Raw genomic sequence first — 23,545 nt, forward strand, 5'->3', positions numbered from 1 at the left:
CATGGGTTCTTGCGTGACTGGGCAATTGGCAATAACATGACCTGGCATACCACACCTAAAACATTTAACCACACGATTATCAACCCATTTGGGCAGCATAGACCGTTCTAGCCCCATTGGCCTGTTTCCAGGGCCAGTGTTTACAGTCTCTCCAGCCTTGCGTTCTCTTAACCGCCCAGCAACGTTTTCCCACGGAACAGTCTTACCAGTCTTTACTGAAGGGCGCTGTCGAGGATCTATGGGTTGCTGGGTGGTCATCAGTAGTTCCTCTGCTGCCAAATACCTCTCTACCATGTCCACTAATTGGTCAGCAGTACCCGGGTTTCCATGGCTCACCCACTTGCGCAGGACCATGGGCAAAGATCTCAAGTAGCGGTCCATGACGACTCTTTCCACCATCTGGGGACCAGTTAATGTCTCTGGCTGTAGCCATTTTTTTGTTAGCTGAATAAGGTCGTGCATCTGGGAGCGCGGAGGCTTCTCCATGGCGTACAGCCAACGGTGCACCCGTTGTGCTCGTACTGACAGCGTGACTCCCAGGCGGGTCAGGATCTCAGTCTTTAGTTTATCATAGTCCCGAGCCTCAGCAGGGCTTAAATCAAAGTAAGCTTTTTGGGGCTCACCTGACAGGAAAGGTGCCAGCAGACTGGCCCACTGTGCTTTCGGCCAGTTCTCACGCTCGGCAGTCCTTTCAAACGTGGTCAGATAGGCCTCCACATCATCAGCCTCTGTCATTTTCTGCAGGAAGTGACTGGCTCGTATAGAACTAGAGCTGGTTGGAGCACTGACGGCCACATCTCCAACCCGAGCTGCAAGTCTCTGCACCACTTCTGCTAAGGCCTCTCTATCCTGACGCTGTTGCCTGTAAAGTTCATCAACAACTGCCTGCTGTTGTCTCTTATTTTCCTCCATTGCCACCTGCTGCTGTCTGTTGGCCTCCTGCTGTAGTCTCCAATTTTCCTCCATTGCCACCTGCTGCTGTCGGTTGGCCTCCTGCTGAGCCGCTGTAGCTTGCAGCAAGGCTTTAAGCAGATCCTCCATGTCAACAGATTTTTCAGGCGGCTTTGCAGCTGCTTTCACCCAGGACATATATCAAACCCTCAGGGGTGAGTCTCAGTAACTTCACACTGGGCTGTATCTGCATAAACCACCGTTTTCTGCAGGCCTCACAAAGCTGCTGCTTTCACTTATGCGCAGAACGGCCTGCTCGCATTCTCCACCAAGTTGTAACACTGTAGGGGTGCAAGGTGCCTTTTCCTGGGGAATATGGCAGCACGCAGCAGCTGAGGAACAACACAAGTCCAGTTTCTGGTACAACTGACCCCGGCCAGTTTTATTGAAACAGAAAATAAAACAAACCCCAAAATAAAAATACCTTGCCTGTCCGGCACTAACTAAACATAAGACGTTCCTAACTGTCACTAAACAAAACACAGAGTTCTTCAGTACATACTGTATAGCTTACTTGCATCAGAAAGCGTGTCTCTCACACACAGATCCTGCAGCCTTCCCAGGCAGTCTGCCCATACTAATCAGGTTAGAAGCACTATATCACTCTTACACAGCTGAAACCCTGATTAGCCCTCTGTGAGGCCAAAGACCCGAACTGGGCCCAATGTCTAGAACTCGCCTTATCTCTCTCTCAGAGCCTTTACCCAGCTTTTACAGCAAACTGAAAAGGTTCAGACAAAACAAAAAGCATTTTTCCTAGAAGTTAACATTTTCTAAAACATGTAAGACAAGAACCTGGGACAAATATACCTGCCCTCAAACACTATCCCAGTGTTCTTGTCACAGTATGTATATGTATAGAGGAAGGTGTGATACATACATATAACACATACATGATAGATACATACATATATCACACACACGATAGATAGATAGATAGATAGATAGATAGATAGAACACATACATACAAGATAGATACATACATACATGATAGATACATATATACACACACATACGATAGATAGATAGATAGATAGATAGATAGATAGATAGATAGATATCACAAACATATATGATTCATACATATATCACACACACATACATGATACATACATGAGAAAGACCTGGGATGGTGATGAGGCCCGGGCCCCCTGCTGATGTTGCGTTGAGGAAGGCAGTGTTCCAGGGCGGATGCCAGTCGGGGAGAGCGCCGCGCAGCCCGGGAAAAATACTGCTGAGGAGCTACATCTGGAAGAGCCCCAGGGAGGGAGAGTGTCACATGCCCCATCCTGCGCGGCACACTCTGCAGGCCTGCACATGGGAAGGGAGGTCTCTGGCCACACATACTCACCCTGCTGCTGAAGCCCCGCTGCTGTCCCCATCAGCGCTCTCCAGCGGGGAGCGGGGCCAGGATGAACCTCAACCTGTGAGAACTATCTTCATGATCAAGAGATCTCATATGCAAGATAAGTATGTGTTGGGAAAGGGCTGGGGAGGGCGGCTGCTCGGGCACACCCTCGTCAAGTTAAGGAGATTTAACTGAGGAAGCACAAGGGAACTCTCGTCTGAGGACAACAACTGCAGGGAGACCACATCTTTTCAGATGAACATGGGAGGGCGGAAGGCTGCCTAATACTGAAGCACCCTCAGACATTAAACCATATGCAACAACTATTGCAAGCATTCCTGGGGGAAGGTCTGCAGCAGACGGATTTGCATTCGGTGATGTCATCCAAGCAGTGGGCCAAAGTTGGCTGGAACCCTCATCTGTATATGAAAAGAGAAAAGGGGCATGCGGGGCATGGCGGTCTTTTGCGGCGCTTGGATAACCCCAAGTTTGCATTAAACACCCCCACCCTCCTTCGGTGTGGGGCTCATGTTGGCCATGCCCAAGCCCCTGAAGCATTCAAGCTGATTTCTTGCAGCAGCTGGGCACTGTAACAGCTTCAGAGCTGCTCTACAAGACAAGTAAAAGGGTGTGGGCCCTGCAGCCCCACCGGTAGTTTGCATACACACATATATAGGACAGCATCTCTTATATGCCCCAGGGTCAATAAAATAGTATCCTTGTCTAGGCTATCCATCCCCTCAGATAAGGCATTTGTCCATGCCGCTACAGCACTACACACCCAGGTCGACGCAATTGCCGGTCTGAGTAAGGTACCTGAATGTGTATAAATGGACTTCAGGGTAATCTCCTGTTTGCGGTCAGCACACTCTTTGAGGGTAGCCGTATCCTGGGACGGGAGGGCTACCTTCTTGGATAAGCGTGTTAATGCTTTGTCCACCCTAGGGGAGGATTCCCATCGTAACCTATCCGTTGATGGGAAAGGATACGCCATAAGAATCCTTTTGGAAATCTGCAGTCTTTTATCTGGAGATTTCCAAGCTTTTTCACATAACTCGTTCAGCTCGTGTGAGGGGGGAAAGGTTACCTCAGGCTTCTTTCCCTTGTACATATGTACCCTCTTGTCAGCGACAGGGGGTTACTCTGTGATGTGCAAAACATCTTTTATTGCCATAATCATAAATCGAATGGATTTTGCCAATTTTGGCTGTAACTTTGCATCATCGTAATCGACACTGGAGTCAGAATCCGTGTCGGTATCTGTGTCAACAAACTGGGATAGTGGGCGCTTATAAGACCCTGACAGTCCCTGCAACATAGGATCAGGCATGGGTTGAGACCCTGACTGTCCCAAAGCTTCTGCCTTGTCTAATCTTTTGTGCAATGAGTTTACACTAGCATTTAAAACATTCCACATATCCATCCAATCAGCTGTCAGCGGAGACACCACATTCATTTGCTCCCGCTCCTCTCTAATATAGCCTTCTTCCTCAGACATGTCGACACACGTGTACCGACACACCACACACACAGGGAATGCTTTTTCTGAAGACAGTTTCCCCACAAGGCCCTTTGGAGAGACAGAGAGGGAGTATGCCAGCACACACCCCAGCGCTATATAACCCAGGAATAAAACAGTAACTTAATGTTTGCCCAGTAGTGCTGCTGTATGTAATTTGCGAATTATGTGCCCCCCCCCCCCTCTTTTCAACCCTCTTGTCTAACGTGGTATAAGCAGGGTAGAGTCCGGGGAGCTTCCTCTCAGCGGTGCTGTGGAGAAAAAATGGCGCTGGTGAGTGCTGAGGGAGAAGCCCCGCCCCCTTGGAGGCGGGCTTCTGTCCCGCTTAAACTGTAAAATTGGTGGGGGCTCATACATTTATACAGTGCCCAGCTGTATATATGTTATATTTTTGCGAAAGAGGTTTATATTGCTGCCCAGGGCGCCCCCCCTGCGCCCTGCACCCTTACAGTGACCGGAGTATGTGAGGTGTATGGGAGCAAAGGCACACAGCTGCAGTGCTGTGCGTTACCTCAGTGAAGATCATGAAGTCTTCTGCCGCCTCTGAAGTCTTCTTTTCTTCTCATACTCACCCGGCTTCTATCTTCCGGCTCTGCGAGGGGGACGGAGGCGCGGCTCTGGGACGGACGGCGAGGGTGAGATCCTGCGTACCAATCCCTCTGGAGCTAATGGTGTCCAGTAGCCTAAGAAGCAGGACCTTGCAACTCAGAGAGTAGGGCTGCTTCTCTCCCCTCAGTCCCTCGATGAGGGAGTCTGTTGCCAGCAGTGCTCCCTGAAAATTAAAAACCTAACAAAATACTTTCTGTCAGAAAGCTCAGGAGAGCTCCTGAAAAGCACCCAGTCTCCACTGGGCACAGTATCAAACTGAGGTCTGGAGGAGGGGCATAGAGGGAGGAGCCAGTGCACACCCAGAACTAAAGTCTTTCTTAAAGTGCCCATGTCTCCTGCGGAGCCCGTCTATCCCCATGGTCCTTACGGAGTCCCCAGCATCCTCTAGGACTTTAGAGAAAATAGGATTTTAATACCTACTGGTAAATCCTTTTCTCTTAGTCCGTAGAGGATGCTGGGCACCCGTCCCAGTGCGTACTGTGTCTGCAGTTATTAAATGGCCCTTAACTCCAGAACATTTATGTGGAGACAACTTTCCTGACTTGACCATCTTCCTTGGATGTTTTCCCCCTGTGTGACTGCTCCCCAGCCTCGGAGGGTTGCATCCGTGGTCCCTAGGATCCCGTCCTGGATCCCAAACCATCGCCCCTCTAGGTGGTGAGAACTGTGCAGCCACCAATGGAGTGAGATTCTGGTCTTGGAAGACAGGATTATCCTCCGGTGCATGTGTAGGTGGGATCCGGACCACTTGTCCAACAGGTCCCACTGGAACACTCTGGCATGGAGCCTGCCAAACTGAATGGCCTCGTAGGCCGCAACCATCTTCCCCAGCAACCGAATGCATTGATGGATTAACACTCTTGCTGGTTTCAGAATTTGTTTGACCAGACTCTGGATCTCCAGAGCCATTCCACTAGAAAAAAACCTCTTCTGTGTCCAGTATCACTCCCAAAAACAACAACCGCGTCATTAGGACCAACTGCGATTTTGGCAAGTTTAGGAGCCAACCATGTTGTTAAAGAACTGTCAGGGAGAGTAGATGTTTTGCACCAACTGGTACCGGGATCTCGCCTTTATCAGGAGATCATCCAAGTACGGGATAATTGTGACTCCTTGCTTGCGAAGGAGAACCATCATTTCCGCCATCACCCTGGTGAAAATCCTCGGAGCCGTGGACAGACCAAACGGCAACGTCTGAAATTGGTAATGACAATCCTGAATTGCAAACCTCAGGTAGCTTGATGCAGTGGCTAAATGGGAACATGTAAGTAGGCATCCTTTATGTCTACCAAAACCATGAAATCTCCTTTATCCCCCGGACTGGAGATCACTACCCTGAGAGATTCCATCTTGAAATTGAATTTCTTTAGGTAGAAATTAAGGGATTTCAGATTTAAGATTGGTCTGACTGAGCCGTCCGGCTTCGGGACCACGAAGAGGCTTGAATAAAAACCTTCTCCCTGCTGACTAAGGCTGATTTGAACAATCGGTGAGGGGGAACTTCTTGAAACCCCAGTTTGTACCCTTGGGACACTATTTGTAAAACCCACGAGTCCAGGTCCGAATGAATCCAGAACTGACTGAAGAGTTTTAGACGTGCCCCCCAGTGGCGGAACTAGCGAGCAGTGGGCCCATGTGCGACAAAATGGCTTGGGCCCCCCCCCCCCATCCCATCCCATCCAAGTCCACCCCCTCACCCTTGGAGAGGATCTGGTGAGGGGGGCCTGCTCAGGGAAGTGGATACCTAGCAACAGTGCCGTAACTAGACATTTTAGCAGTGTGTGCAAGAAACGGCATTGGAGCCCCACCCCTGCATGCAAAACAGGGGCAGTGCGCGCCGTAGGCGCGCGCAAAAAAACATAGTGGCGTGGCTTCGTGGTTAAGGGGTGTGGCCACAAAATAATACCAATTCATAAAACGGTGCACAGTAGTCTCCATTATTCAAATTACGCCGCACAGTAGCACCACTACACCAGGTAGAGACCCTTTTACACCTTACGGCGGACAGATTCCTCTTTTTACACATTACAGCAGACAGCGTCCTCTTTTTACACATTACAGCAGACAGCGTCCCCTTTTTACACATTACGGCAGACAGCATCCCCCTTTTTTACACAACGGCAGACAGTGTGCCCTTGTTACACATAGCGGCAGACAGCGTACATTTTTTTCACATAACGGCAGACAGCCTGCCCTTGTTAAACATAGTGGCAGACAGCGTACACTTTTTACACATAACGGCAGACAGCCTGCCCTTGTTAAACATAGCGGCAGACAGCGTACACTTTTTTCACATAACAGCAGTCAGCCTGCCCTTGTTACACATAATGGCAGACATCGTACACTTTTTACACATTACAGCAGACAGCTTGCCCTTGTTACACATTACAGCAGACAGCTTGCCCTTGTTACACATTATGGCAGACAGCGTGCCCTTGTTACACATTACGGCAGACAGCATCCCCCTTGTTACACATTACGGCAGGCAGATTCCCCCTTGTTACACATTGCGGCAAGCAGATTCCCCCTTTTTACACATTGCGGCAAGCAGCTTCCCCCTTTTTACACATTGCGGCAGGCAGATTCCCCCTTTTTACACATTGCGGCAGGCAGTCCCCCTTTTTACACATAGCTGCAGGCAGATTCCCCCTTTTTACACATAGCGGCAGGCAGATTCCCCCTTTTTACACATTGCGGCAGGCAGTCCCCCTTTTTACACATAGCTGCAGGCAGATTCCCCCTTTTAACACATAGCTGCAGGCAGATTCCCCCCTTTTACACATAGCTGCAGGCAGATTCCCCCTTTTTACACATAGCGGCAGGCAGATTCCCCCTTTTTACACATAGCGGCAGGCAGATTCCCCCTTTTTACACATAGCGGCAGGCAGATTCCCCCTTTTTACACATAGCGGCAGGCAGTCCCAACAAAGAAAGAAAGAGACGAAAGAAAGAAAGAAAGAAAGAAAGAAAGAAAGAAAGAAAGAAAGAAAGAAAGAAAGAAAGAAAGAAAGAAAGAAAGAAAGAAAGAATTATACTTACCCTCTCCGCTGGCTCAGGCTCCTCGTGCAGCTTGACGATTCCCGGGCAGTAGAGAAGGAGGAGGAGGGAGGTGGAGGAGGGAGCCGCAGCAGCGCTGTGTTATTGGTGGAGGCGCTGCTGCTGCTGCCCCTCTGCTTCACTATAGGCTGTTCTCGGAAGACAGCCTATAGTGAAGCAGAGGGGCAGCAGCAGCGCCTCCACCAGTAACAAAGCGCTGCTGCGGCTCCTTCCTTCACCTCCCTCCTCCTCCTCCTCCCCCCCGTGCCGCTGCTCCTCTCATCTCCAAGCGACCCTCCTCCCTCTTCGTGTGTTACAGAGGTGGCAGCGTGTCTGGTGCTGCGGCTGCTGCCCGTAGTGCCCTGGCCTGATCTGTTCGTTACGACGGGCGGGCGGCGGGAGTCGCAGGACGCAGACCCGACGGGAGCGCTGGTGTGCGGCTGCGGCATGATACAATGAGTCATTGTGACTCATTGTAATGCCGGCGGCTGTGGGCCCTTGAGTGCGGCGGGGCCCCAGTGCAATGCACTGCCTGCCCTGCCAGTAGTTCCGCCCCTGGTGCCCCCCACTGGTGTGGGCTCCTGCAAGAGAGCCCCAGCGTCATGCAGTGGATTTGGCAGAAGCAGAGGACTCTGCTCCTGCGATCTTGAAGAGGCTTCTTGGAGTCAGCATCAGCATTCCCTTGGTGAATCCACAATGCCCTCCTATCCGAGACTGCCATGAAATTGGCCCGTGAGCACTTGTGCCCGGTGTAGGATTTTTAAATATGTGTAGTTTACTGTATGCAAGGGTTTAAAACCTTTTAGGAACTGATATCTAAGGTGTATTACATGTAGTTTAAAAAAAACAAAAAAGGTTTATTTTATGGCAGTAGTTTCCAAACTGGGGTTCTTGCACTGGTAGCATAGTTTGGTGGTCCAGGACCAATTAAAATTATTTATACTTTATTAAATTGGCAAAACCATTCCCTCACAACATAACTGAACCTGAGGATGACATGCTATAAACACAATTTACTTAATTTTATATTTTTTTCTGAATTTCTCAATAAAAAAAACTTTGGCCTAGGGGTGCCGTGAAACAAATTTTGATACTATTTATTTATATAGTGCTCTTTCTCCAACAGGACTCAAGGCGCTTGAGATATGGCTTCTGGAACTGAACACAGGATTCTAAATGTGGCTGTACCAAGGACCTATACAGTGGCATTACAGGTTGAGTATCCCTTATCCAAAATGCTTGGGACCAGAGGAATTTTGGATATCGGATTTTTCTGTATTTTGGAATAATTGCATACCATAACGAGATATTATGGTGATGGGACCTAAATCTAAGCACAGAATGCATTTATGTTTCATATATACCATATACACACACAGCCTGAAGGTCATTTTAGCCAATATTTTTTATAACTTTGTGCATTAAACAAAGTGTGTGTACATTCACAGAATTAATTTATGTGTCATATACACCTTATACACACAGTCTGAAGTTCATTTAATACAATATTTTTAATAACTTTGAGTATTAAACAAAGTTTGTGTACACTGAGCCATCAAAAAACAAAGGTTTCACTATCTCAGTCTCACTCAAAAAAGTCCGTATTTCGGAATATTCCGTATTTCGGAATATTTGGATATGGGATACTCAACCTGTATTACTTTTTTCTGCTACTGGTTCTTTACCTATGCAAACAAGCATCTGACTTGCCTTTCCTATTGCTTTGTTACATTGCTCACCTGAAATAGTAATACTTAGATAGCTTTCCTCTTGCCATTATAATGCCCTTAATATTATAGTTAGCCTTTGTATTTTTGAGACGTGTATGATTTTGCATTTTTTGGCATTAAATGTTGCCATGTTCTTGACCATTCCTCTAGTCCAGGGGCGGAACTGCCAGAGACAACGGAGTCAGTTGCCGCCGGGCTCCAGCCCTAAAGGGGCTTCCTCCATTGCCCTCCGGCTGTTACGTGCCCTTCCTACTAAATAGACAAAGGCGCTACCAGCAGGGTCTCGCAGTTTGTACATTCCATGCCGTAACACCCTTCTTTCCACCTTTTTAAAGACCCAGCCCAGCAGCCTCGCCGCTGCCACCACCGCTAGCTGCAGCACTGCCAGCGGTGGGGTGCCCCTGCTTCTTCTCACACCACAGATAGCTGGGCAGCACTGCAACTGCCTGCCTGATTGCTCCGCCCCCTTCCGGCTCCCAAGCACCTCTGCTGCCCAGTGATCCAGGAGCCTGCTGCTAGGAAGAAGTGGCCGAGCTTCAGCAAGCGAGTCTGGACACTGGCGGAGGAAGCCATGATAACCAGATAATGGGGAGTGGAGAGCCAGTTCCAAGGTAATACTTTATACAGCTGGTTGAGATCCTGGTCGGTGGATATGGATTCCAAGAAAACCCTGGAGGTGCTTCCTTTCAAGGGAGACACTCTCTTTGGAGAAGACCTCAATAAGATTGTAGCTGATCTGGCTACTGCTAAAACAGCTTGCCTACCTAGTATGACTCCTACCACGCAGAAGGCTAAAAGTACTTTCCCTTGGCCCTTTCATCCTCAAGGTAAAGCGTACCCAAGGTCAGGCATACCCAAAGCAAGCTCATGCTTCCAGACCTGCCAAGCCCAGACTGAAGCAAGCCTGGGCTGCCCATCAGCCTGCTTCCAAAACGGACAAGCCTGCCGCATGACGGTGCAGGCCTCCATCTGGGGGATCCCAGGGTGGGGGGCCCGACTTCTAGGTTTGGCATAATTCTAAGCTAGAGAATTCTGTTTGGAGCTCACCTTGTACTTTGTGAAGAAATAATCAGCATTGTGGCTGAGCAGATACATGTAGTGTGTGGCTGCAAACTGCATGGATCTGCTGCGTTGTAATGCTGATACTTTTTTTTTCAAAGTACCAATAGCTTCATATAATGTTCACAATTTTTATGCAGGATCAAATAGCTCAATAGGTAGGGTGTTTGATTAGAATTCAACAGGTTATAGGTTTGAATCCTGGGTATGGTAGTTTGAGATGTGTTATTTAATAAAGTATGTTGTTCTGACTGCCGGCATCCTATCACCTGGGATATCATACTAAATAAATGGAGTTGATCAATTTTTTTAAATTTTTTTTTTAAACTAGGGACAATTTCCAGATACTTTTCTTTATAACTGAGATTGCCCCCTGGAACTTCACATCAGTTGACAACTATGCATGAGTGGGCAGTGCTTGCTCTGGATCTGCCCACCCATTTATGTGCCGTCATAAAAGAAAGCACAACTGACAGTTATCCTGGGCGTACACTACACAATTATCTGTCAGGCTATCTATCCAGTCTGGATGGATGGAATGAAAATCTGGTAATGTATAGGAGCAAATGTCAATTAACCATTTGCTCCCAAACACTAGAAAAGTGGTCAAAAATGGTCATTACACAAATTGGTTAAACCCAAAATTTAACCAATTTGTTTAGGGGACCATTTTTGTCCATTTTCTAGTGTTTGAGAGTAAATCGTTGATGGTCATTTGCTCACATAGATAACCGGATTTCTATTCCAACCAGCCAGTGTTGGAGATATGGTCTGCCAGATTACATAATGCATACCAGAGCCATAACTAGACTTTTTGGTGCCCTGTGACAGATAATTATATGCCCCCCCCCCTCCCCATTTTTGCAATATGGACAAAAGGCGCATGCCTTGTGGGGAAGGGGCATAACAAGATTGGTCTCAGAGAAAGCACATGAGATATGAAGATATATCTAGTATACTTGACACTCAATGGTTTGTGGTATTGCCGGGGTGCCCTCCTTAAATGCATATACAGTCACACATGGCGTGTTTGTGCAAATGGCATATCAGCAGTCAGCACTAACTGGTGACATGCCATTTGTACAAGTAAGCCATGTGTGACTAGTATATAAACATACTTTATTAAATAACACCTCAAACTATCATACCCAGGATTCAAACCTATAACCTGTTGAATTCTAATCAAATACCCTACCCATTGAGCTACTTGATCCTGCATCTATTCTAACCTCCAAAAACAGATTCAGTTGCATTTTCCAGCGTGTTTTGTTTGCGCCTTTGCAAATGTCTTACATCGACAAACTTATTTAGTACTATTTTGCAAATAGGGTTACATTGTCGCAACATTGTGTTCCCTAATTGCTTGATTTTTTTAAATGCAACAATTGATAAAGACACCTGATAATTGCTCTGTGGAGTCTTATTTTGTGTCTACTTCTTATCTACATTTAATTCCCTACCTCTAATCAAGGCATTTTTAAATGCTGGGGGCTGCCAGGACGTGAGGCCTACCTAGACTTTAGATCTGAATTTGAATGTACTTGTGAACTAACTTAATTTCCTACTTCTAAATTCATTCCTAAATTCACTACTTACATTAATCCTGTAGTTGGGCATTTTGAGCCTTCAATTGTGGGCATTGTTTTGTGTCCAAATCAGCAGCTGGTGGTGTGCATTTGCTGGAAAGGCATCGAAGACCTCCGATATGCTGCATCTCCTGATGTGTGTCTCCCTCAAGTGGCTGTCAGCAAATGCATGCTAGACACCCCATTCCAAGCTGATTGTGACATCACGGAACATGCATCATAGAACAGGCATGCTAGAATATGGGTCTTCAACCTGCGACCCTCCAGCTGCTGTGGAACTACATATACCAGCATGCCCTGCCTCAGTTTTAGCATACCTTAATAGCAAAACTGTGGCAGGGCATGCTGGGATGTGTAGTTTCACAGCAGCTGGAGGGCCACAGGATGAAGACCCATGTGCTAGAGCCAAGCCGCAGGTACATTGAATGCTAGCAAGCTGAATGTTTAAATCATTTTTGTTCCGCAGCATTCCAATGCGGAAGATTCCATGGAACCAGAGATTATTCCATTGAGAAGGACATGCTGCCTGGATGACTGCACTGTGCAAATTAAATCACGGAGCCAGTTGGCTTGTGGGTGGCTCTGGTGACTGGGTGGTTGGGTGGGCGGTGTGTCGGAGGTGGAGCACATGCAAATGAATGTGTATCATCCAGCTAGTGAGAGTGAAAACTCATGCAGGAGTGTGCCTGCTTGTCAGTGGGTTATGCACCTTGCCAGGCGTCAAATCTACATGGAGCAGCTGGAGGGGACAAGAGCAGGTTTGCAAAATATAGATAGAAGAGCATATATGCTGGCGCATTCTCCATGATTGTGTCAGCTTATGTTTTGGTGCACTGCACTTTCCTTCACTAAGTTTTAGCCATTTTGGTTAAATGCAAGTGTAGTTGCTTCTCGCCCTTTTGGCTGTGATCTTGTATCGTGGTTGAAGAGTCTGCTGGAGGGATTGTTTTCTTCATTGGCGAGAGACTGAAGATATTCCAGGATGGAAGGCTTGGGAACACTATCCGTTTTTCAGTTGTGGAAGAGTTGAAAGACCGGATTGGACTACATTCTATAGTAAAGGATATCTTTGTATTTATTAATCCTCCCTTTATATGTGTCTGTCTTTCAATAAAGCTTTGGGCTTGTGATTCCCTCACCCTCTTACACTCCACACACATAGCCTTATTAACTGTTGTATTATTGTATTGTTTAAATGTATAGTGCAGTTCATGATTTATAGTGTAGGCTGGCCTGTGCTGTAGTTCTTGAACTGTACTATACCGACAGCATTTGTATTGTGTTTTGGCTGTGCTGCAAAACGGTACTTATGTGTGTAATGTTTATGTATGTTTTTTTGCTTCTTTATGTCAATAAAGACTGCTTTTTCAATCCAATATCTGAAAACAATCAATGTTTATCTTTGATGGCAATAGAAGTGGTATGATATTTGCTGCTTTTGAAAGGCAATATCTGATATGTCCCCTATCTGGGAACCATATATTAAATGGCTTTTCAGAAAAGGGAGATGGGAGAAGAGCTTTCAGTACTTGTAGGACCGATGCTCATTTCCTATTCTAGCCTCCAAAAACAGATTCAGTTGCATTTTCCAGCGTGTTTTGGATGCGCCTTTGCAAATGTCTTACATCGACAAACTTATTTAGTACTATTTTGCAAATAGGGTTACATTGTTGCAACATTGTGTTCCCTAATTGCTTGCTTTTTTAAATGCAACAATTGATAAAGACACCTGATAACTGCTCTGTGGAGTCTTATTTTGTGTCTACTTCTTATCTACATTTAATTCTCTACCTCTAATCAAGGCATTTTTAAATGCTGGGGGCTGCCAGGACGTGAGGCCTACCTAGACTTTAGATCTGAATTTGAATGTACTTGTGAACTAACTTAATTTCCTACTTCTAAATTCATTCCTAAATTCACTACTTACATGAATCCTGTAGTTGGGCATTTTGGGACTTCGATTGTGGGCATTGTTTTGTGTCCAGACCAGCAGCAGGTGGTGTGCATTTGCTGGAAAGGCATCGAAGACCTCCGATATGCTGCATCTCCTGATGTGTGTCTCCCTCAAGTGTCTGTCAGCAAATGCCTGCTAGACACCCCATTCCAAGCTGATTGTGACATCACGGTACATGCATCATAGAACAGGCATGCTAGAACATGGGTCTTCAACCTGCGACCCTCCAGCTGCTGTGGAACTACACATCCCAGCATGCCCTGCCTCAGTTTTAGCATACCTTAATAGCAAAACTGTGGCAGGGCATGCTGGGATGTGTAGTTTCACAGCAGCTGGAGGGCCACAGGATGAAGACCCATGTGCTAGAGCCAAGCCGCAGGTACATTGAATGCTAGCAAGCTGAATATTCAAATCCTTTTTGTTCCGCAGCATTCCAATGTGGAAGATTCCATGGAACCAGAGATCCTTCCATTGAGAAGGACATGCTGCCTGGATGACTACACTGTGCAAATTAAATCACGGAGCTAGTTGGTTTGTGGGTGGCTCTGGTGACTGGGTGGTTGGGTGGGTGGTGTGTCGGAGGTGGAGCACATGCAAATGATTGTGTATCATCCAGCTAGTGAGAGAGAAAACTCATGCAGGAGTGTGCCTGCTTGTCAGTGGGTTATGCACCTTGCCAGACGTCAAATCTACATAGAGCAGCTGGAGGGGACAAGAGCAGGTTTGCAAAATATAGATAGAAGAGCATATATGCTGGCACATTCTCCATGATTGTGTCAGCTTATGTTTTGGTGCACTGCACTTTCCTCCACTAAATTTTAGCCATTTTTGTTAAGTTCAAGTGTAGTTGCTTCTCGGCCTTTTGGCTGTGATCTTGTATCGTGGTTGAAGGGTCTGCTGGAGGGAGGGATTGTTTTCTTCATTGGCGAAAGACCAAAGATATTCCAGGATGGAAGGCTTGGGAACACTATCCGTTTTTCAGTTGTGGAAGAGCACAGAGGTCGGATTGGACTACATTCTATAGTAAAGGATACCCTTCTATTTATTGCCCCTCCCCTTATATGTGTCTGTGTTACAATAAAGCTTCGGTCTTGTGATTCCCTCACCCTCTTACACTCCACACACATAGCCTTATTAACTGTTGTATTATTGTATAGTTTAAATGTATAGTGCAGTTCATGATTTATAGTGTAGGCTGGCCTGTGCTGTAGTTCTTGAACTGTACTATACCGACAGCATTTTTATTGTGTTTTGGCTGTGCTGCAACACAGTACTTATGTGTGTAATGTTTATGTATGTTTTTTTGCTTCTTTATGTCAATAAAGACTGCTTTTTCAATCCAATATCTGAAAACAATCAATGTTTATCTTTGATGGCAATAGAAGTGGTATGATATTTGCTGCTTTTGAAAGGCAATATCTGATATGTCCCCTATCTGGGAACCATATATTAAATGGCTTTTCAGAAAAGGGAGATGGTAGAAGAGCTTTCAGTACTGGTAGGACCGATGCACATTTCCTATTCTAGCCTCCAAAAACAGATTCAGTTGCATTTTCCAGCGTGTTTTGGATGCGCCTTTGCAAATGTCTTACATCGACAAACTTATTTAGTACTATTTTGCAAATAGGGTTACATTGTTGCAACATTGTGTTCCCTAATTGCTTGATTTTTTAAATGCAACAATTGATAAAGACACCTGATAACTGCTCTGTGGAGTCTTATTTTGTGTCTACTTTTTATCTACAGTTAATTCTCTACCTCTAATCAAGGCATTTTTAAGTGCTGGGGGCTGCCAGGACGTGAGGCCTACCTAGACTTTAGATCTGAATTTGAATGTACTTGTGAACTAACTTAATTTCCTACTTCTAAATTCATTCCTAAATTCACTACTTACATGAATCCTGTAGTTGGGCATTTTGGGACTTCGATTGTGGGCATTGTTTTGTGTCCAGACCAGCAGCAGGTGGTGTGCATTTGCTGGAAAGGCATCGAAGACCTCCGATATGCTGCATCTCCTGATGTGTGTCTCCCTCAAGTGGCTGTCAGCAAATGCCTGCTAGACACCCCATTCCAAGCTGATTGTGACATCACGGTACATGCATCATAGAACAGGCATGCTAGAACATGGGTCTTCAACCTGCGACCCTCCAGATGCTGTGGAACTACACATCCCAGCATACCCTGCCTCAGTTTTAGCATACCTTAATAGCAAAACTGTGGCAGGGCATGCTGGGATGTGTAGTTTCACAGCAGCTGGAAGGCCACAGGATGAAGACCCATGTGCTAAAGCCAAGCCGCAGGTACATTGAATGCTAGCAAGCTGAATATTTAAATCCTTTTTATTCCGCAGCATTCCAATGTGGAAGATTCCATGGAACCAGAGATCCTTCCATTGCGAAGGACATGCTGCCTGGATGACTACACTGTGCAAATTAAATCACGGAGCCAGTTGGCTTGTGGGTGGCTCTGGTCACTGGGTGGTTGGGTGGGTGGTGTGTCGGAGGTGGAGCACATGCAAATGATTGTGTATCATCCAGCTAGTGAGAGAGAAAACTCATGCAGGAGTGTGCCTGCTTGTCAGTGGGTTATGCACCTTGCCAGACGTCAAATCTACATGGAGCAGCTGGAGAGGACAAGAGCAGGTTTGCAAAATATAGACAGAAGAGCTCTCCAGCCTAGTTTGCTGTCTGTTTCCACTTCTCTTTTCTTGAGCCGCTCCCTTCTATGCCCTTGTGCACTATCCTGACTTCTCCCATCTGCTTACTTTGTGCCTTCCAGCGCACAATGCGAACTACAGGTAGTGCTGCAGGGCCCACACCCTTTTACTTGCCATACAGAGCAGCTCTGGAGCTGTTACAGTGCCCAGCTTCTGCAAGAAATCAGCTTGAATGCTTCAGGGGCTGGGGCATAGCCAACATGAGCCCCACACCGAAGGAGCGTGGAGGTGTTTAATGCGAACTAGGGGTCATCCAAGCGCTGCAAAAGGCCGCCATGCCCTGCACGCCCCTTTTCTCTTTACATATGCAGACGAGGGTTGAAGCCAACTTTGACCCACTGCTTGGATGACATCACCATATGCAAATCCATCTGCTGCAGGCCTTCCCCCAGGAATGCTTGCACTAGTTGTTGCATTTGGTTTGTTGTTTGGGGGTGCTTCAGTATTAGGCAGCCTTCTGCCCTCCCATGTTCATCTGAAAATATGTGTTCTCCCTGCAGTTGTTGTCCCCAGATGAGAGTTCCCTTGTGCTGCCTCAGTTGAATCTTCTTTACTTGACAGAGATGTGCCTGAGCAGCGGCCCTCCCCAGCCCTATCCCAAATCATACTTATTTTGCATAGGAGATACCATGGTCATGAAGATTGTTCTCCCAGGGTGAGGTTCATTCATTGCATTCTGGGTATGCTGACCCCTGTGATTTCCCCAAATGTGGGAAACTTGACTGCATTATTTGTGGTAGTGGGGGACTGTGTTTGTGCTTTCCTCTGGTCAGCTCTGGTAAAAGTCAGATTTCTTTGTCTCAGATCTTCCTCTAGCCTTGTTCTTCTTTCGAGAGTTCCCTTGTGCTGCCTCAGTTGGATCTCCTTTACTTGACAGGGGGGTGCCCAAGCAGCGACCCTCCCCAGCTCTAGCCCAACTCCTACTTACCTGCCAGGTGAGATACTATGATCATGAAGGTGCTTCTCCCAGGGCAAGGCTCACCCATTGCACTCTGGGTGTGCTGCCCCTGTGATTTCCCCAAATGTGGGAAACTTGACTGCATAATTTGTGTTTCCACTGGTCGGCTTTCATATAATTCAGATCTCTTTGTCTCAGGTCTCTCTCCAGCCTAGTTTGCAGTCTGTTTCCACTTCTTTTTTTTTGAGCCCCTCCCTTCTATACCCTTGTGCACTATCCTGACTTCTCCTCCTGTCTGCTTACTTTGTGCCTTCCAATGCACAATGCAAACTACAGGTAGTGCTGCAGGGCCCACAAACTTTTACTTGCATTACAGAGCAGCTCTGGAGCTGTTACAGTGCCAAGCTGCTGCAAGAAATCAGCTTGAATGCTTCAGGGGCTGGGGCATTGCCAACATGAGCCCCACACCGAAGGAGGGTGGGGGTGTTTAATGCGAACTAAGGGTCATCCAAGCGCCGCAAAAGGCCGCCATTCCCTGCATACCCCTTTTCTCTTTTCATATGCAGATGAGGGTTCCAGCCAACTTTGGCCCACTGCTTGGATGACATCACTGTATGCAAATCCGTCTTCTGCAGACCTTCCCCCAGGAATGCTTGTACTAGTTGTTGCATTTGGTTTGTTGTTTGGGGGTGCTTCAGTATTAGGCAGCCTTCTGCCCTCCCATGTTCATCTGAAAATATGTGTTCTCCCTGCAGTTGTTGTCCCCAGATGAGAGTTCCCTTGTGCTGCCTCAGTTGAATCTCCTTTACTTGACAGAGATGTGCCTGAGCAGCGGCCCTCCCCAGCCCTATCCCAAATCATACTTATTTTGCATAGGAGATATCATGGTAATGAAGACTGTTATCCCAGGGTGAGGTTCATTCATTGCATTCTGGGTATGCTGACCCCTGTGATTTCCCCAAATGTGGGAAACTTGACTGCATTATTTGTGGTAGTGGGGGACTGTGTTTGTGCTTTCCTCTGGTCAGCTCTGGTAAAAGTCAGATTTATTTGTCTCAGATCTTCCTCTAGCCTTGTTCTTCTTTTGAGAGTTCCCTTGTGCTGCCTCAGTTGGATCTCCTTCACTTGACAGGGGGGTGCCCGAGCAGCGACCCTCCCCAGCTCTAGCCCAACTCCTACTTACCTGCCAGGTGAGATACTATGATCATGTAGGTGCTTCTCCCAGGGCAAGGCTCACCCATTGCACTCTGGGTGTGCTGCCCCTGTGATTTCCCCAAATGTGGGAAACTTGACTGCATAATTTGTGTTTCCCCTGGTCGGCTCTCGTATAATTCACATCTCTTTGTCTCAGGTCTCTCTCCAGCCTAGTTTGCTGTCTGTTTCCACTTCTCTTTTCTTGAGCTGCTCCCTTCTATGCCCTTGCGCACTATCCTGACTTCTCCCGTCTGCTTACTTTGTGCCTTCCAACGCACAATGCGAACTACAGGTAGTGCTGCAGGGCCCACACCCTTTGACTTGCCTTACAGAGCAGCTCTGGAGCTGTTACAGTGCCCAGCTGCTGCAAGAAATCAGCTTGAATGCTTCAGGGGCTGGGGCATAGCCAACATGAGCCCCACACCGAAGGAGGGTGGAGGTGTTTAATGCGAACTAGGGGTCATCCAAGCGCCGCAAAAGGCCGCCATGCCCTGCACGCCCCTCTTCTCTATTCATATGCAGATGAGTGTTGAAGCCAACTTTGACCCACTGCTTGGATGACATCACCATATGCAAATCCATCTGCTGCAGGCCTTCCCCCAGGAATGCTTGCACTAGTTGTTGCATTTGGTTTGTTGTTTGGGGGTGCTTCAGTATTAGGCAGCCTTCTGCCCTCCCATGTTCATCTGAAAATTTGTGTTCTCCCTGCAGTTGTTGTCCCCCGATGAGAGTTCCCTTGTGCTGCCTCAGTTGAATCTCCTTTACTTGACAGAGATGTGCCTGAGCAGCGGCCCTCCCCAGCTCTATCCCAAATCATACTTATTTTGCATAGGAGATACCATGGTCATGAAGATTGTTTTCCCAGGGTGAGGTTCATTTATTGCATTCTGGGTATGCTGACCCCTGTGATTTCCCCAAATGTGGGAAACTGGACTGCATTATTTGTGGTAGTGAGGGACTGTGTTTGTGCTTTCCTCTGGTCAGCTCTGGTAAAAGTCAGATTTCTTTGTCTCAGATCTTCCTCTAGCCTTGTTCTTCTTTCGAGAGTTCCCTTGTGCTGCCTCAGTTGGATCTCCTTCACTTGACAGGGGGGTGCCCGAGCAGCGACCCTCCCCAGCTCTAGCCCAGCTCCTACTTACCTGCCAGGTGAGATACTATGATCATGAAGGTGCTTCTCCCAGGGCAAGGCTCACCCATTGCACTCTGGGTGTGCTACTCCTGCGGTTTCCCCAAATGTTGGACACTTGACTGCATAATTTGTGTTTCACCTGGTCGGCTCTCGTATAATTCAGATCTCTTTGTCTCAGGTCTCTCTCCAGCCTAATTTGCAGTCTGTTTCCACTTCTCTTTTCTTGAGTTGCTCCCTTCTATGCCCTTGCGCACTATCCTGACTTCTCCCGTCTGCTTACTTTGTGCCTTCCAACGCACAATGCAAACTACAGGTAGTGCTGCAGGGCCCACACCCTTTTACTTGCCTTACAGAGCAGCTCTGGAGCTGTTACAGTGCCCAGCTGCTGCAAGAAATCAGCTTGAATGCTTCAGGGGCTGGGGCATAGCCATCATGAGCCCCACACCGAAGGAGGGTGGAGGTGTTTAATGCGAACTAGGGGTCATCCAAGCACCGCAAAAGGCCGCCATGCCCTGCATGCCAATTTTATCTTTTCATATGCAGACGAGGGTTGAAGCCAACTTTGACCCACTGCTTGGATGACATCACCATATGCAAATCCATCTGCTGCAGGCCTTTCCCCAGGAATGCTTGCACTAGTTGTTGCATTTGGTTTGTTGTTTGGGGGTGCTTCAGTATTAGGCAGCCTTCTGCCCTCCCATGTTCATCTGAAAATATGTGTACCTCCTGCAGTTGTTGTCCCCAGATGAGAGTTCCCTTGTGCTGCCTCAGTTGAATCTCCTATACTTGACAGAGATGTGCCTGAGCAGCGGCCCTCTCCAGCCCTATCCCAAATCATACTTATTTTGCATAGGAGATACCATGGTCATGAAGATTGTTCTCCCAGGGTGAGGTTCATTCATTGCATTCTGGGTATGCTGACCCCTGTTATTTCCCCAAATGTGGTAAACTTGACAGCATTATTTGTGGTAGTGGGGGACTGTGTTTGTGCTTTCCTCTGGTCAGCTCTGGTAAAAGTCAGATTTCTTTGTCTCAGATCTTCCTCTAGCCTTGTTCTTCTTTCGAGAGTTCCCTTGTGCTGCCTCAGTTGGATCTCCTTCACTTGACAGGGGGGTGCCCGAGCAGCGACCCTCCCCAGCTCTAGCCCAACTCCTACTTACCTGCTAGGTGAGATACTATGATCATGAAGGTGCTTCTCCCAGGGCAAGGCTCATAAATTGCACTCTGGGTGTGCTGCTCCTGCGATATCCCCAAATGTGGGAAACTTGACTGCATAATTTGTGTTTCCCCTGGTCGGCTCTCGTATAATTCAGATCTCTTTGTCTCATGTCTCTCTCCAGCCTAGTTTGCTGTCTGTTTACACTTCTCTTTTCTTGAGCCACTCCCTTCTATGCCCTTGCGCACTATCTTGACTTCTCCCGTCTGCTTACTTTGTGCCTTCCAACGCACAATGCGAACTACAGGTAGTGCTGCAGGGCCCACACCCTTTTAGTTGCCTTACAGAGCAGCTCTGGAGCTATTACAGTGCCCAGCTGCTGCAAGTAATCAGCTTGAATGCTTCAGGGGCTGGGGCATAGCCAACATGAGCCCCACACCGAAGTAGGGTGGAGGTGTTTAATGCGAACTAGGGGTCATCCAAGCGCCGCAAAAGGCCGCCATGCCCTGCACGCCCCTTTTCTCTTTTCATATGCAGACGAGGGTTGAAGCCAACTTTGACCCACTGCTTGGATGACATCACCATATGCAAATCCATCTGCTGCAGGCCTTCCCCCAGGAATGCTTGTACTAGTTGTTGCATTTGGTTTGTTGTTTGTGGGTGCTTCAGTATTAGGCAGCCTTCTGCCCTCCCATGTTCATCTGAAAATATGTGTTCTCCCTGCAGTTGTTGTCCCCAGATGAGAGTTCCCTTGTGCTGCCTCAGTTGAATCTCCTTTACTTGACAAGGGAGGCATTTTGGATTTTTTCTTTGGGTACCCTTACACCTGATGGTCTGAATGAGAGCATCGAACTGAACAACATTGGCAGTCTCTGAAGATTTTATCTATTGATTTACCTAATATATTATTTATTGAATATCCATTTATTGTATGTTTAATAAATAAACTAAATTATTAGAAGTAGCTATTTTGGAAACAGCTTTCCTCTTAGGATGAAACTGTATAATCCTGTTGTGTGTGTTCCTTTAAAGTTCTTTAGTAAAATCCACTAGTAATGATGAACATCAGATTTCTTCCTCCATCCTCTTTTTACACTTTCTCTTGGTTCTATATATATATATTTTTCTATTTTTATTTTTTTCCCCTCCTTCTCCCAAAAGGCCCCCCTCCCTCCCCCCCCCCCTCCCTGTTTTAAATTTTAAAATCTTTAAATATTTAAATCTTCGAATCCTTAAATTGTCTGTTTAATATTTATTTTTTCTTCAATTCTTTTTGTTGTTTAAACAGCAATGTAGTTATTCCAGGGGTTAAAATAATGAAATATAGAAATAATATTAACAAAAATTAAAGGTAAAAATGAATTGATAGAATGATCCCATTAAAAGTAAATAAATAATATGGAAGTTAAGCTGAGCAGGCTGGATTCGAACATGGGACTAGCTGCATAGAGTGCAGGTGATGTTTCCCCTGCGCCACAAGAACTGCTTTAGTAGTGGCATGGATTTATGTTACCCTAAAAGGTTTTATATAAGTAAATGGGGATCCTTAGTGCTGAGTCTCTGAATTATGTATATGTGATTATAGATATGAGGTATTGATTGAAAGATTATAGGTTAATCTGTATATAGATTATATATGTTCTGTTATTTTTTAAACCACCTTGTTGCTTATTTTATTATTATTTTTAATCACCATGTTGCTTATTTTTATATTATGAAATGCCTTTATATGTGCAATTGCAATTAGAAAGTTGTTCCATATGTGAGTCATTACATGTATGCATCCAATTAGTACATGTATGTATCCAATCAACTAATTAGTAATGCTATTGGTCCGGTGCATTTTAAAAAGAGCCTGCTAGGCTGCTGATGTATCCTCTGACGAAACCGCTCTTGGATAACAGCGGAGAAACGCATAAGTAAGGTGATTACCGGACACTCTAATTGCTGAGATATAAGCCCGTTCATGAACGAGCTACATCACGGCGGACGTCTGATGTAAAGACAGCGGTGAAGGGGAAAAAGCAATTTGAGACCGAGCAAAAGGAGGTCTCTACCCCACGGCAGGGAGAAATATCCCGACCGCGAGTGCCAATAAGATCCAGCCACGGTTAACGGGGGTCGTAGCATACCGCTGTGTTTCACCAACCATCACAGCGCTCTCCCCCTGTTTTCTTTCATTACTCACGTGAGTTACATATGAACTTTAACTGCAGTAAATAAGAGGCGTTGGTTACAACTGTTGCTGTTCATCCACAAGAAGGAATTTAATGTATCAATTACAATTGGAAAGTAACAATTAAATTACAACAGCTGTATCCAGGAGGATTTTTTGGACACTTTAATAAACATTCCGTTGTCATCAAGGGCAATATGAAATAGATCCTGATTACATTTAGATATGGATAGTGGTGCCTATATATGTTGACTCCATTGTATTTTATTGAATGTGGGTTTCTTCTGTCTATATATATTTTTTAAAAATAAAGAGCTTGTATATTTTATTTTTTGCGCTCCCTTGATAACAAGTGTGATTATCTTTAAAATTTGGTTTATTATTGGTAGAACAGTACTACCTATGGGAGCAGCATTTTATAATATATGGTGAAAATTAATAGATGTATAAAGATTAAATAAGCAACAAATTGGTGAAATAGAT

At 46.3% G+C, this 23,545-nt stretch overlaps 7 non-coding genes and 1 pseudogene across 7 annotated transcripts; all 8 read left to right on the forward strand.

Annotated features, from left to right (window-relative positions):
* Positions 1 to 17,113: 17,113 nt before the first annotated feature.
* On the forward strand, positions 17,114 to 17,277 carry LOC134950535 (U1 spliceosomal RNA). The gene has a single exon (XR_010183437.1). It is a non-coding gene; the product is annotated as a U1 spliceosomal RNA (small nuclear RNA).
* A 152-nt stretch (positions 17,278 to 17,429) lies between these two features.
* Positions 17,430 to 17,592, forward strand: LOC134952224 (U1 spliceosomal RNA). Its single transcript, XR_010184794.1, has one exon. It is a non-coding gene; the product is annotated as a U1 spliceosomal RNA (small nuclear RNA).
* A 674-nt stretch (positions 17,593 to 18,266) lies between these two features.
* On the forward strand, positions 18,267 to 18,430 carry LOC134951801 (U1 spliceosomal RNA). The gene has a single exon (XR_010184474.1). It is a non-coding gene; the product is annotated as a U1 spliceosomal RNA (small nuclear RNA).
* A 152-nt stretch (positions 18,431 to 18,582) lies between these two features.
* LOC134952723 (U1 spliceosomal RNA) lies at positions 18,583 to 18,724 on the forward strand (annotated as a pseudogene).
* Positions 18,725 to 19,416: 692 nt separating this feature from the next.
* Positions 19,417 to 19,580, forward strand: LOC134951750 (U1 spliceosomal RNA). Its single transcript, XR_010184433.1, has one exon. It is a non-coding gene; the product is annotated as a U1 spliceosomal RNA (small nuclear RNA).
* A 152-nt stretch (positions 19,581 to 19,732) lies between these two features.
* LOC134953027 (U1 spliceosomal RNA) lies at positions 19,733 to 19,895 on the forward strand. Its single transcript, XR_010185373.1, has one exon. It is a non-coding gene; the product is annotated as a U1 spliceosomal RNA (small nuclear RNA).
* A 671-nt stretch (positions 19,896 to 20,566) lies between these two features.
* Positions 20,567 to 20,730, forward strand: LOC134951278 (U1 spliceosomal RNA). The gene has a single exon (XR_010184047.1). It is a non-coding gene; the product is annotated as a U1 spliceosomal RNA (small nuclear RNA).
* Positions 20,731 to 20,882: 152 nt separating this feature from the next.
* On the forward strand, positions 20,883 to 21,045 carry LOC134953506 (U1 spliceosomal RNA). The gene has a single exon (XR_010185607.1). It is a non-coding gene; the product is annotated as a U1 spliceosomal RNA (small nuclear RNA).
* Positions 21,046 to 23,545: the final 2,500 nt, after the last annotated feature.

The sequence above is a fragment of the Pseudophryne corroboree genome, chromosome 8, assembly GCF_028390025.1.
Source record: "Pseudophryne corroboree isolate aPseCor3 chromosome 8, aPseCor3.hap2, whole genome shotgun sequence".
NCBI lineage: Eukaryota > Metazoa > Chordata > Amphibia > Anura > Myobatrachidae > Pseudophryne > Pseudophryne corroboree.